The sequence below is a fragment of the Ceratina calcarata genome, unplaced genomic scaffold, assembly GCF_001652005.2.
Source record: "Ceratina calcarata isolate Rehan_Ccalc_2016 unplaced genomic scaffold, ASM165200v1 scaffold9, whole genome shotgun sequence".
NCBI lineage: Eukaryota > Metazoa > Arthropoda > Insecta > Hymenoptera > Apidae > Ceratina > Ceratina calcarata.
In genome coordinates this window covers 856,239-871,571 of record NW_017180367.1, presented here as the reverse complement: position 1 = coordinate 871,571, position 15,333 = coordinate 856,239, and the positions used below count along the sequence as shown (strand labels likewise).

At 44.9% G+C, this 15,333-nt stretch overlaps 1 protein-coding gene across 16 annotated transcripts in view; it reads left to right on the top strand.

The window, feature by feature from the left end:
• Positions 1–1,126: 1,126 nt before the first annotated feature.
• LOC108631402 (bromodomain adjacent to zinc finger domain protein 2B) overlaps positions 1,127–15,333 on the top strand; it is a 127,764-nt gene continuing 113,557 nt past the window's right edge. For all 16 annotated transcript variants that reach the window (XM_018035305.2, XM_018035290.2, XM_018035289.2 and 13 more), the window contains exon 1: positions 1,127–2,053. The gene's annotated coding sequence lies outside the window, so the exon portion shown is untranslated. The remainder of the gene's footprint in view (positions 2,054–15,333) is intronic.

Sequence of the window (15,333 nt, the reverse complement as noted above, 5' to 3'; positions counted from 1 at the left end):
GTTCTCTCAAAGTCTCTCTATTTCCAAGATTGCATCGGAAGAGAGAAATAGTTGAATTCGTTGTTGGACGCTCGTCAATTTCTCTTATTCTAGCATACGTCTACTAGGCTATAGATTAGGAGACCCTTCAATGATACACCGATGATCTGATTACAAGGTCTTTTTAAAATCAAGGAATGATCTCAAAAGAACCGTCGATCGCACTTTCATAATAGAAAACAAAGAATCACTTAACGAAGCTTTTTTTGATAACACAAAAGAAGTAATCGTAAGACACGTTTGATCGCAATCGTGATAAGAAGTGTCCAACGAGAAATCGAAGCTGATAAAAACTATACACCCGTTACTTTGTTGGTTCATGCGGACCGTGCAGGCTGTTCAGAGACCAATTAACGTAGTTACAGGGAGCAGAGTTCGAGAACAGTGGAGGTTTTATTACGATTACGATAGGAGGGTAACGAGGTAACTGTATCAACCTCTTCGCAGTTATCCGTGTTTGTGGCAATAATCCACTTACGTGACGTTGTCCATGAACAAGAAACTGGAAGGTCCGTTTTCTTAAAACTTCATGTTTATTTTTCCCATCGAACTACGATTTAATAAGGTAACTGCACGTGTACTTATCGTTTGTTTTACATCGCGGAATGTCATTTAATATAAATCGTTTACAGAATAACTCTTGAACGATTGATTCGAGAAATCGGCCATTGGTGCACGTGAATGAATCTTTGAGATCATTATCGCTCATGCTTCCAGAAATTAAAACACGCCGATCCGCAGCAGCGCGAAGGACACTGTTTTGAAAAATACGAGCGATAGCGCGGCCACACGATCTAGTGCCTGCGTTTGTGTAAATGGTCGGACACCCGTTATATGGTTGGTCGTGGAGAGGCGGACCAGGTGGTCCGTCGGTGCGAATATCCATTATAGATTCGGCGGAGTGTAGCTGTCGTGCGATCCTACTCATTTTCCGTGTATTCGTGCGGCGTATTTCTGGCATCGATGAGACCCTCGTTCGTAAGTATTAGTGAGAGAATGCGCGTGTATTCGTAAAGGAGGCGGATTAGTTCACGAGGGCGCCAGTGTCGGCGCTCGCGGCGCCACCGGTTCATTCCGCCATCGGCGCCCGCGACGTACGGACGTGAAAAGCGCGAGCACGGCTTTCGTTTGGGCGGACAACGTGAATAAACGTGCAAACCGTGTTGTATTACGTACGCGCGTACGCAGAGCACGAGAGAAACGAACACGTAACGCGTCGTTGAAAGCGCGGTTTCGGTCGGTCGTAAACACGGTCGGGTGTTCTCGTGATAGCAAAATTAATTCGCGGCATTCGTGTGAAATCAGTGCGACGGATATCAGTGAGAATTTAGAGGAAGAGAAAGAGAGAAGGAGAGCATCGATTGTCCTTTGTGTGATCGTCGTTACGCGGCTTCTCGTTCCTCGGGACGCCACCGCGACGTGTCGTGCCGGGGCTCCAAACGAGTGAGAGAGGTCTCGTCGTGAGCTTTGGAGGCCCCAATTGCCAACGACGTCGTGTTATACCTGCGCGTCCCTCTCACAAAGTGCGGCTCGCGTCGAAGGTCTCCACGAAGGTCTTGTCTCAACCGCTAGCTGAGGAGACGTGGAATGATATTTTGTTGTAAAGGAGGTGCAATCAGGCTTCGTTGAACCGCGTCGAGACACGCGAGCGGAGCGTTCGATACTTTAGGTAAGAAGTACGCTCTGTGTATCTTTGGAATTCGGAGAAAAAAGTAGCGCTTCCGAGAACCGGGTATTCGCGTGGTGAAACAGTTCGACGCAACTCGTTTTGTTCTTAAAAGTGCGGGAGTTCGCTCGAGTCCTTGAAATTTGAGGTTGCGACACAGTTGTGTTTCGGTGACTAAACCGATCAACAGATCGCAAATTGATAGCTCAGACAAGATCGAAACAATCGTGTGGTGTTTGTTGTTTTACGCGACGCGTGTGTTCGTCTACGTACGACCTACGATCAGGAAAGTGCGAAGAAGATGAAGGGTTAGATGCGACACGACGCACGAGGAGCAAATTCATTAAGGTAAGATAGATTTAGTGCGTAAGGGATCACGAGTAACGGTACATCCTATTTCATTTTCTTATCGTGAAACGTGTTTAACCTGTGCATTCCTAGTGCGCGTCCTGCTCCGGTTCGATTTCCATTGTCCATTCTGACGGTTGGTCGCTCGGCGATCATCGAAACATTCGAACGGCTCTAACGACCGAAAGAGAGATTAACGTGATGACGTGCGCGTTGCGTGTCAAGCGTGTCATCTTTCAACACGTTTGAAATTCGTAATGTCTTTGTTTCATGCGTCGAACACGTTCTACAACGAATCGGCAATTATTTACGAACCAAGTGTAAGCGGGAGAGGAAATAATATCTTCGTGAAGGCTCCCCGATGCATCTTTAGAATTGAAATCGTGGAGAACCTAGTATGTAACGATTAAAGAAGCGCGGTGACGCAATTTTCGTGCAGGTGCAATTACATGGCAATCGCGCGGAGGCACGTCAGCAAAATCGAGAGCCGTCCTAACGGGTCTTCTTTGGTTTCGCGGAGCGCAAACGCCGTTTTACCGTTAACGACCTAAATCGACGCCGAAGAACGAGATGTGCGCTCTTTTGCGAGTTCCCCGTGAGAGCACTTCTTGCGTCGAGTGTGCTTGGAGTGGCCCTGGCCGGAGACCCGAGGATGCGCACCGACTTCGTGCTTGGCAAAAGTCTTTTCGACCGTTTAATTTGATGACTACGGTGCCACCTTCAAAGGTGCACCTGACGTTTACCTTAAGATCATCTATCATTCCGGCCGCGTCCGCGAGAACCCGCGTTCGACGTATTTCGCGTCTAAATCTCTACGCCAATGAAGGTCGGACCGCAACATTGGCGTGTAAACTTTTAAATTCCGATTATATGCTTCGGTAACAAATTGAAGTGTTGGCAACAAAAATAAGCATTATTACGTTTTCATTTTGGGATATAGGCTTTCTATACTTTACGTAATTACGGATATAGTTATACAAATTGAACAAATTTGGAACATAGTCGATGAGTTTGTCGAAAGAATCGTGAGTTCATATAATAGTTATCGATGATGGGTGATTGTCTAGGGCAAGGTAGTGGGAGAAGATCGGTCAAAAGATAATACAACGGAAGCACGTACGACGACAGTCTCTCATTCGGTTAACTTCGTCGCATTCCAGTTTTCTAGCGAAATTGCAGAGTCGTTCGAAGCGTAATCTCGATTTCCCTCCGGTGTAGCTTACATCGATGATAAATAAATCGATAACATTCGTGAACAGTTATATCCCATTTACAATTAGATACATGATCCGTTTCCTACGCAATGCGTTGTGTTTTATTTCCATGCCCCGTTTCGACGAGTTTCAATTTGTCGATTGCGACCCTTTCAGAGAATCTTCGTATGCGTTTTAGATTCGTAAAGCAAGGAAGAGGAGCAATTTTTTATTCTTCCTCAAATAGTAACAAATCATTCGACAAGAGTGACGTATCTAGAAATTGCTTAATCTCGCAACGTACATGCAATGAGTTATACGTTGGCAAGAATTGTCAAGAGAATTCGAGAATATTTTTAAGTGGATAGAGTGTGATTAAAATGATCCACATCGGTTTTTTACAATGTTGCCTCCGATTGTTTGTTTAACGTACTGTTCAACGTACGTATATATCTGCTGCATTCGTAAAACATAAATCCTCTATAAACCGCGATTATATTACGTGTCGTCTAAAAATCTAAACAAAATTTATAAATTGTCCAGTTTCTTCTTAAAAAATTTGCTGATTCATTCATTCTATTCTACGATCGTTCTCATGTTATTTCGATCGTAAAATTAGTTATACATTCAAAACACAATGAACATCGAAGTAAAATAGCGCGAAGATAAGAGGGGCGTATCTTCCGTGGAAGGATCGATCGTCTTACGAAATCGAAACGTGACTAATCGCGGAAGAGGAGTCGAGCTTAGTGTCGTGCCTTACGAAACGATGCCTCGCGTCGTACGGTCGATTCTACATAGCTACTAGGATAATGGTCGTTATGCGAACAATATCATTATGGAAAAACGTGGAAACTTGCTGGATTCAGCGAATGTAAAACGCCGCGTTCACCCTTCCAGCTGATGAATCTCGTGACTAACCAGCGCAATCCGCCGAGCGCAATTAGCATACATGAATAAAGAATCTATGAATCCTTTAAGTCAGTCGGCACACGCATGAATGATTAGATGTTTGCGTATCGTCCACGGAACGATGCGTAGGCTGAAAATCCGCTGTAATTGAGTTCCAAAATGATTTGTAGGAAACTGAACAACTATAAATATTTCTATATCGAGAAGAGAACACGAAGTTCAGAAATAAATTTCAAGAATCGCATAGCTCAGGATTGATCGTTTGCAATGAAAAATATTTACTTACAGATTAACGCGATATGAGAAAGGATATGTACACGGGATACTTTTTGTCTAGTTCTTTTTTTTATTCATGCGAGCGTCAGATCGCGAGTCGAGTGAAAGGAAACGAAGATTGTACACAGGGTTCGTTGTTGAAATCGTATATAGTTAAACGGAGAGCACAATTTCCAGGCTATCTCAGTTAGTGTCGTAGGAAGTAAACTTTCATACCCGTTGACCTGGTGCTTTTACTGCTTTCGACAAATTGCTCGGCGTCGTAGCGACCTTGTTTTATTGCGAGCCTAGTAATACCTGGTCTATTCAAAATACGAATTATAGTCTTACAGTATATAATAACGAGTGTTAGCCACTCGATCGTAATTCCATCATTTAACATTCAGCCCTTGTTAAACGAGAAATATTTTCTAATCGTCATTGAGAATACATTGTCTATGAAATTATTTAGAAAAAATTATAATGGATATTTCGTTATTTGTGGTTGTAGAAATCGTGAGACTAAATGGTGTCCGATTTTTTAAACAGAGACAAAGAAGACGAGGAGGACGTGTCTTGTATTTAAATTCAAGATACACGCGGGTAGTCTAGCATAATATTTCCTATCTTGCTACGACGCCCCGTAAATTGATCGAGGTTACGTTGAGCGTATTTCGTTCTAGTGGAAAAAGGACTCGTATACGCTTGGAACGATTCTCAGCCGCTTATTACCGGGCTTCGTTCGTACGAGCTCGGTCACGCAACGCGCCACGCTGGGTATCGTGGGACTCGTTGCTTGTCGAATGAACTCGTTTACGAACTCGGAAAGAGGACCGACTGTATTGTATCGCCGCCACGGTCGTGTCCACGTTTTCGATAAAAATCGATCGTCTCTTGCCGCGTAGTCGTCGTCGTCGTCGTCAACTCCGTCGCCAGGTTGAAAAACTTCAATGTTCGCGCGTTGTACGAGACGTTACGTGCATCGCGTCGCGTCGGTTCGACCTTTCCCCAAGCCTCTTGCAGAGGGGCAAAAAGGGTCCGTCTCTGTGGGTCTTTCTGTCTCTCACTACACCACCGTATCGTCCTGACTCCTTCTCCATCTTTTTCTTCGCACGCCTCCCTTTTCTTTCTATCTGCCGGCTCGCCCTATCTCTGTTCATTTCTCCACGCTCCGCTCTTTTTCTCCGTTTCTCCCTCCTCTGTTCTTTCTCGCACGAACGACAACTCGCTCTCGCAGAGACCGACGAGAGAACGGGGCGAGTTCCCGAAATAATCGTGCGTATCGATCCTCGCGCGGGGCGTGCAGGGTGAATTTATTCTCGTGCACGGGGAGGACGAGAGAGTGAGACCGACTCGTGCAAGCTCGCTTCGTTACTTAATCGTTCCGCGTTAGAAACGAAGGGTATGTAGTAAGTACGTATAGCTGTGGCAACTATAGCGACGCGAAGGAGGCGGTAGCGTTTCCCGCTTGTTTGTCCCGGGAAATATATAATCAGGCACTGTTTGCCGGTGACACGAGGAATAGAACGAATACTCGTTTGAAAAATATTTCACAGGGATAATTACGTCATTTGTTATTACGTGTTTGTCCGCGCCGGATGACCGCGAATGTCGGACAAGACGTGTGTTGCGTAGTAATGACCAAATTGGCACCGGCGTCTTTGTTCGATTAGTCGTGGTTTGAATCTCTTCCGTGTATCAAATGTCTACCGTAATACGCATTTACATATCAGTTTATCCTAAAAATTGACGAAATTCCGCCGATACACATGAAATTTCATCCGTGATAACCTGGAAGAAGCTGATGCTACGTTTAACAAGAACGGCGTGACACGTGGAACCGTCCACTGCTCGACCGTTTCCGTAGAGTAGCGTATCGTGCTCGCAACCGTGCCATATTTCATGAGCATAACTGGATCCGTGAGACGCAACTATAGTTTTACGAAGCCCTCCACCTTGTGCGTCGTATTCTGGCGCGAAGTCAAGAGAACATAATCGTGAAATTCGCTCGATCATGGTAGAATAACTGTTCTAATAGTTGGCCACTTAAAAAAATACAATTCTAACATTAAACACAACTGATTTAAATGTTTATAACTACTCGCTCGAAATTCTATTGTACGAAGCTAAGTATTGGCTGATAATTCGACTTTTTCAACTGTAAATGATTTTATTATTTTCTATTTCTAAGCAGTTCATGTTCAGGGAGGGACGAAATAGGGTACACTTATCCTACGCGCTGAACAGTTCGCGAGACGAGTAATCCTAGGGAAAGAATGCTCGGGGAGTATGTATTTAACGGTGAATTTTCGCGAATGTCGTTAAAAAAACGCGACCCGCGTCTTACATCCCGCTACTCTCATTTCTTCGTTATTTTTCCCGGGTCTCTAGTCCGGGTAACGACTGGTCTCTTGTTTTTGTCAATTTTTTTCTCTTCTCTGCGGCGTCGTGGCGGAGAGAGCAAAACCCTTGCGCGTTTTTTCGCGGGACATTGTTCGGCGCGCGCGTTTTGTCCGCACGTCAGCCATCACGGCGTATTGTATTCATTGTTTAGAGGCTGTTGGAACTCTCGGGAGAGAAGGTGGAGAGAGCGAGCGAGCGAGAGAGAGAGAGAGAGAGGGAAGGGTGTCTCGTAGTTCGAAGAAAAGGAAAACTCACTGGCTTATAGACAACGCGCAGTGGCCGTTCGCCTACTCGCTCGCTTTCTTTATTTTTCGCTCTCCCGTTTCTCCGCTCCCCGCCGGTTTCTCAGCTCAACTCATAGCTTGCACGAAATCGCGTGTCATTCTCGTACCGCGTAGAAATGTCGCCTCCTCCTGATCACGAGGTTCCGTGATCGCAGCTCTGCGCTGCGCGCGGCCGATCGTTCTTCTTCGTATGCGTCTGCGGCTCACTGGAAATTCGTTTTCTATGCGGTACAGTGGAATCGATATCAAAGACAGGGAGAGCAGAGAGAGGGAAGAAATCGAACTACCGACGAAAAAAGAGATAAAGGAAGGCACACAAGAGAAATTCGGGGAAATTCAAAGCCTATGGTTTTGCATACAAGTTGCGTACCGAACTAGAAAGCAAAAGAGAATGGTGTTCTAGTTCGAGAAGACGTAGAACACCGGCGTGTGTATGTGAATACGTGTACGTATACGTGTGTATATGCGGTGCACGGAATAGGACAAAGGGCAAGCGTGCGAAGGAGGCGAGAGCAATGAAGAGGAGAAAACTGGAGAGGATGTGTCCGTAGTGATCGAACGTGGGCCTCGACGTTGTCGTTGGTTGCTGCGTGGGCGAAAAGAGTGGTGTTGGAAAATAGTCGGAAGGAGAAAGAGGTGGAAGGAAAAGCGGCGTACGGAGGTGGTCACTTCCGGTGGCCGAGAACAAGGTACAGAAACAATTTCAATATCGAATATACATATTTGTACGTTTACTGAACCAAGGGTGCCGCTTATAGTCGTCCTTGGCAGTCGTCAGTATATCTGTATTTCTATTCCCACGGAAGTGGAGCAATTGATGTAGGCCGCAATTGTAACACACTGTTAAAGTTATGTGTGTACACTGTCCCATCGAAAAATATATCGGTCTCTACGTGTAGGCTACTGCTTCAAGTTGTGGGCTCAATTATCAAATAATAGGAAGAATATAGAATATATCAGATGAATATTTAAAATTATACTGCAAATATACAGTTGTAGAAAAACGGTGATCGATAATGTGTATTTATCGTAAATATTAAAAGTTATTTGAAACTTTCGTGCGATAACGTACGCTACGCATAGGATACAAATTGGTTGAAGTTACTTCCCGTATTTGAACATAGTAGGTACATCGTCCAAATTAGGAGAGCGTTTACAACGCACAGCCGGTTGATGTAGGTTTCAATAATGATGCGTTTAGTATTTAATCGCCGGTATATTTGTTGGCTCGTTAGTCTAATTATTGTCTGCTGGATTAGTAAGTTGACGTAATGTGTGTCACGTGACGTGAACGCGGACCTGTCGTCGTGTAAGTATTCATCGATCGAACGGTATTTCGTAACGAGAATTTAAACGCACGAAGAACGAATATTCGTCTGGAAAAGTAGAGTGTAAAAGTTCGAGTTACAGGACGAGCCAGTAAGCGCTGGTGCTGGTCTGGTGGTGGTGGTGGTGGTGTTACGGGTTTCGGGAAAGACTCAAAAGTTTTCCGTTTACCGTTAGTAATCCCGAGGATCGCCTCCGTTAGGGTCGGTCCTAACGACGAGTGACCGTGGGCAGTTTTAGTGCGTGCCATTAGGCTGTGCAATCTGTACTGTGGAATCCCCGACTGATGAAACTCCGGACAAAACGACAAGTTATTTACCAAGAAGAATAATCGTTTTTAAACAAGCGTCTACTTCAGCCTTGCCGATACAAAAAACGTTTACCCTCCGCCTGGGTCTATGCAAGCCAACCGAGAGAGCTTTTCAAGTAAACCGATTTAATTAGAACAATCCTTGTTGTAAACCATGGTCAGTCCGCAGGCTAATAATCAATGTAAATCATTTCACTTAAACACTAGTAAAACAGTCAGACGTGCAGTCTTAACTATTCCATATGCATAACCGATTGACAATTTTTATTATTACATATATACTGATAAGACATCGTTACCAGTTATGCGGAACCGGCTGGTCTGTTTAATTCAATTTGTCTGTTTCTGTGATATTAGCAATTCGTTCAGCATGATGATTTCAAAAAGTTGGAATGAGCAAAGCGTTTCACGAAATACGCTTTTGCAGACGCTTGCTATGTTTTTTTTTCGTATTTGTTGCGTAATGCTTGAAATTTTTGTTACGGCTCGTAGTCACGTTGATCGTTACACGCACATCACCCGTTCGAAAATCCCCGATTATATCGACGTCGTTATTCACGACGGCGCGCGACGGTCGTTACCGCTGGTTAGGCCTTCGCATGTCCCTGGTTTATTTAAAATTTCGTGCCTTACTCGCCTTCTTTACGCTGTACTTTACAGGTATTTCTTCTCTTTGCTTTCTAGATTATACTTTTGATGCCTGATTCTTTCAGTACGTTAAGGTGAATATTCTCGCATCGTATTGTTGTTCAGACAAAAATCAAGAACAAAATAATTGCGCCTGATTTCCCACTTTTTAATTATAATCGATTAAAAATTGTTTTTATTAGCACTTTTCAGATAAAACATGCGTTTAAAAGTTTATCTACAAAAACGGCGCGACGCGTTTTCGTCGTGCGAACTTCACATAACGAAGAGCGATTTTAATCACTTCGGGGACGTGAAATTTTGCTGCTCTCTATTTATTACACAATAATGACGGTAATAACCGATCAGTGGATTTTTATTAATTGATTTAAAACATTTACGGCATCAATTTAAATAATGTTTCGTATAAACGTTTCTTGTATCATTTTCAATATCGTATAATATTGAAAAATATATTTAACTTTCGATATTTTAAAAAGTTCTCTATATTACAGGCAGCATCTCTAACTTCTCCATATTGAATTTTCTTATAAATGCATAAAACCCGCAGTCTAGTGATAACTTAGCAAACGTCGAGAGGCGGCCGCGGAAGCACAACGCGCGATAATCGAATTCTCGTAACGTTTAACGATGTCTATCGAATCATTATAACATTAGATGTCGCCTCTCGCGCAGAAAGGGGCGAGAACACGGTTACCCCGAAGCTGTCGCGTGATCGATACCAGAGCCCCACGACCGGCTGTTCCGCGTGCGCCCGTTCGCTCGCGTGCCCTAAAAAGCCAGGAATCGCCTCGAAACTACCCTCCAATGAATTTGCAAGGAAAAATAATTTTGTTTGCTCGTTTCTTGGGAGACAGTATGGTAATTACGATCCCATTTAGAGAGAAGGAGTGATCATGTACGACTTTGCTATCGAAAGTCAGGAAAAGGGGTTTGATTTCTTTACTACCTGGAGTTGAATTTGTTTACTTATCTCTTATCTTTTATTTAGTGTAACATGAATGTGATCTATATGTAATCGAGTCCTTCTTATACAAACGGATCCATCGATGACTGTTCCGTGAGTTTTAAGTTGACCTTGCCGGTTCGCGTGCTCGAGATATCGCTGACGGATATTATACGGTACAATGGAACAATAGGGCGACGACTGTGAGATCGCGTTCGCGCGATCGCACGTACGAAAGGCATAATAAACGAGGATGTATTAGCAATGCGACTCGAGTTAAAATCACGCCGAAACGTACACATCCGCGAGTTTGCTGAAACGCGGCTACCGGAAGGTAAACGTGTGCGCATAGAGCGAAAGAGGAGAGAGGGTTCCGCGAGGGTGGTGAAGGCAAACTGATAGAGGGAGTAATTGGAACAATAGAATCCAGAATTATTAATATCGGGTTGAATTAATCATTTCAAAAGTACTACCGTTAACGTTCTTACGCTGAGAGTAATCTATTTTGATTAAGATTAATTAATCAATTATACGAGCAAATTACCGGGTCTCGTCTCTTTTGATTTGTTTTTCCTTTTGCCTCTTTTCTCACGATTTCCTCTCAGACGGTCATAATTGCAAATCGCTACTGTCGCGCTTATTCCCAATACGTCTTTGTACCGTAAAACGAGGAAATTCGAATATAAATGTCCATCTTACTCACCTTTTCGCGGAAGAAAGTACAGATGCTCGTAAAACGTACGATCCGTCTCGCTTGCGTTTATCGGTTTCTCAATAACGGCGACACGCACTACACCGAAGAATTCGTTTCGCTAAACGCGACAAGTTCTCTGAGACGTTAGTCGATAGAACGGGAAACTAGTGAACAGGATGTGAAAGAGAAGTTAGTGCGTGTAATTAACGCTGACATCGCATCGGTTCATAAGCGTTTCAATCGTCGAGCGAAATACGCACATACATACCTCTTGGTTGCGTCAACTCATCGCACACAAAATTACATTAGTATTCTAGTACTATTCGGTTTATCGACGTTGATTTAAACAAACCCGCGAATTCGATAACGAGCCACGTTCATTAAATAATAAAAGGAACGTTATTATGTGTACACTGTTCCTTATCGGGGGGATCTTCCCAACGTATTAGACGCCTCGTTCCCTCCAATCTTAATTCTATCAAGAGAGCATGCAGAACCTTGCACCGAGCCAGCAGCGATCGCGTACTGATCCTACCGGCACACTTATCTAATTATCATTTATGTAATCTCCATTCTGGTCACGCAAATTGAGGAGAGCGATTTAATTTGCGCAACGTGTAATCATCGGCGAGCCTCGAAAACTGGAGCGATTTCATTTCGCGGAGACAAAGAATCCGATAAGCGGCTCGTCCGTTTGTTGCTCGGAGCTGATACACGCATCAGATTACGCGACTAGTCTCTCCGCTGCAATTATTTCTCTCGCGACACGTACCAACGCGTACATTCGCGTTTTATTTCTTTTGAATGTTTCTCAGGGAGACGTACAGCTCGCGCACGCCTGCTCTCTCGCACGCGATTCCATATAAGAAAGCCTATGGTAACGCCTAACGTGCCTTCTGAAACTTGATACACGTGTGTGGGCACGTATTCGTGCGTTCTCTTCATTGTACATACAAGCGTGCACGCACACGCACGTGGCCGTTTTCACGGCGAGTGTATCTGCCATTCGGTGATCCTAAGTTCGTTGGCAGCTGCCACGAAAAAATCGAAAGCCGACCTTTCGCGGCCCTCTCAGAGATCTCCGGCTGTCCGTGATTTCGTGTATTCAGCCTTCGGGGAAGGAAGAATACGAACAACGTTTGTCGTGCTCCGTTTTCGAATCGTGACAGCCGGATATCGGGAGATGAATAAGTATGCGCGTACGAGTCTCAGGTTTTCGGTAAATCCTGATTTTAGACACGGGACTTGAGATCTTAAGGCTTAAAAGATCGACGAAGTATGCATTTTGAAAAAACGAGAAAACTTAATTTTAGTAGAAAGCTCCATTAGTATATCTTTTCATCAATGAAATAATTTAAATATCTTTTTTTCTAACTGCACATGGAAAATGCATTTTGTTCCTGCGTTCGCAGTTTAGTTTTAACGCTTAAACGAATTAATTTATGATCTCCCTGTATTACTTGCGCCAACTATAAATTCTCTGTGAATAAGAACGGAAAGGGTCATGTAACCGCAAAATGAGTGCGCAGCCGGTATCAGCGGTTTTGTGCGGATCGTTCTCGTAGATAATAAACATCGAAAGGAGAGATTACGAGCGAGGAGGAAAAATATGTGAGGACCGACGTTAATTACAGCACATCAAGCATTGAATCACCTCGCCGACGAGACCAGCTAATGCTACCCTATTCAGAATTTCCACATTATATTGCGCTCTCTTGTGTTCGCATTCTCCTTGTCTCTCTTGTCTCCCTTCCTCGCTTCATTCAAATCCGTGCTCCGTTTCTCGTATTCTGGCTTTATTCGACAAACGGTCAGCCCTCTTGTTATTGATTAATGTATACGGTATTCCGGATCAACGATGCGCCGGCTTCCTCTTTATTCTCGTTCCGCTTTGTCTCCCTCATCTCTCAATCTTATCGATTGTTTTATTTTAACTGGCTGTTATTTCTTCTAGCTTCTCTCTGACTTACATTTCATTAATTGCTGGCTTTAATGATCGGTGTAATGTCACGATTTGCATCTAGAATTATTCCTTTCTCCACGCATACGTGTTATTTCCACGGTGTGTTCCATTTCTTCCGTTGTATTATTTTATGGGACGTACGTATCATTGTCAATTCGGTATCTCTTTTTGCATTAATAAGAAAGTTTCTGACTTGATACAAAAATGCGTATACTTTTGTGTAAACAACGCGGTAAAAGTCATTAAGTTGATCAAACACTATCTTTTCGGGAATGTTATAAACAAACATTCTCATACTGCTCCATCGAAATGCGTTATCTTATCAACTCCTGACACACGTACAATCATCGATCGATTTCTCGCATTGACACTGACGCATCCATCGCCGAATCTGCATATAGACAAACCTTTGAGTAAAGTTGAGTTCCCTAAACGCAGACGATTCAGTCTAACGTTGCGTATCTCCAACTTGAAGTCGTTCTTCAAGTTGCTCGCGCGTGGACTTGAACCTTCGTTCGACTTGCAAAAACGCAGGCATTTCGCCGGTGTCTTCTCGATGCTCGTTGGTCTCTCGCGCGCGTTTCAACGCAACGAGGAAGCGACCGTCCGAGCGCGAAAGAAACGGAGCACCGGCTTCGAGCGGAGATGACGAGAACACGTAAGTCAGTGATCTCCCTTCTTCTCGCAGCGTCTTTCTTAACGGCGAGAAGCTCTCTTTTCCGCTCGTGCACCGAGTTCTGCTCTTCGCTCGTTCTGTAATCTGTACGGCACGGAGGCCCGCGATTGGACCGCGGGAGGGGTCGTCGTGGGAAGGGAACGTCGAACGAGAGGAAACGAGAGAGAATGACGCAGGTCGTAGAGCGAGGAAAAGGAACGCCGGCAAAGAAAGAGGACGAGGAAGAGACATGCCGGCGGAGGGACGGGTGTTACCGTCGCATTTCAGAGAGGACTTTAGCGCTCTAGATGGAGGTACACTAGCCTCGTGAGCGCGCCGGACGGAGAAAGGAAATACGCGAAATGTTGAAGGCGAAGAAGGAGAGAGAAGTTATGCGCACGGAAGCGAGTAAGAAAGAGACGAAGTGAGACTCGCGGAGCGAGAGGAAGCAACGAGGATCCACAGAGCCGACACGTCTCTCTGGCTATGCTGTATGCCGTGGCACAGGCTACCCGGCTAACCTGTGCTTCACATTGCCTCGGTCTTTCTCTCGCCGCCTGCTCCGTTCGGCTCTGTCGTGTTCGCGTTCGAGCTCTCGTTCCTACCCTCTCTTTCTCTGTCTCCCGTTTTCTCGCTGCGGTTCACTCTCTCCGTTCCACCGATGCTCGTGCCGCTCGCGTTCGTGCCTCGATCTCTCTCTCCGGTCGCCGCTGCCGCTGCCTCTGGTCTCCTCTGGTTCCTCTCCTCGCGCTCGTTCGTTCAATACTCTGCGAGAGAATGAGGCACGGGGGCGGGAGAGGAGTAGATGGCGGAGGAGAAGGAGGAGACGGTTGCGAGGGGTGGCCAGGGGGAGAGAGAAGCGGCAGCTCTCTCGCGCAAACCCGACGGACTCACGGAACACGATTCCACCGTTGGTTGGTGGGCTACGGATGGTTTGTTCGCACGATCGAAACCAGCCCGGCCGATGGAGAGCCAACAGCGAGAGAAAGAGAGGGATTCCTCCACTCGCTGATACGGAATGGAACCGCGATCGGTTGAAAAGCCCGGTGACGCGGCGCGACGAGCCGCGCCGTGCCGCTGTGGCAAAGACTACGTTCCCGTAGACGGAATGCAGAGTATCGTTTCTAAATAGTTGACGACGTCAGCTACGAATAGCTAATGTCGTTTCTAGGTCGACGGTCCGACACATACTGGCCAGCTTTGCCTGCTCTGAGTGTCCTATCATATGTTCTTTAACGTAATACACAGAAAGCTCGAAAAATGATCGATTTTGACGGTTAGTGTATTAGTGATCAGAAATTGATTACCAGCAACGGTTCATAAATCGGTAAAATAACGAGTAAGATTAATTTGGAAAATTCTTTGTATTCTTCTGGAAGAGCTGTAGCGGGCAAAATATGTTTGCTAACTTTCTACTAGTTAGTAGTATCATAATTGAAGAATATAAGATTACGTATCGTAGATAAGGAAGAATCAGACGCGGATATTGAATGAACGGCGACGGTAGTATTGTCGAGTATCCTTAATCCTTATCGTTTGGGAGAGTGAAAGAGAAAACTGGATTCGACTTGGTTTATGACTCGTTTCCACGAGAAAAAGAGATTCGCTGATGTATCGTTAAACAAAAAGCACTGAGCTTTGTTTGCATGCGGAAGTACGTAGCAGAAGTCTCGGTACCGGTAAACGGAAGT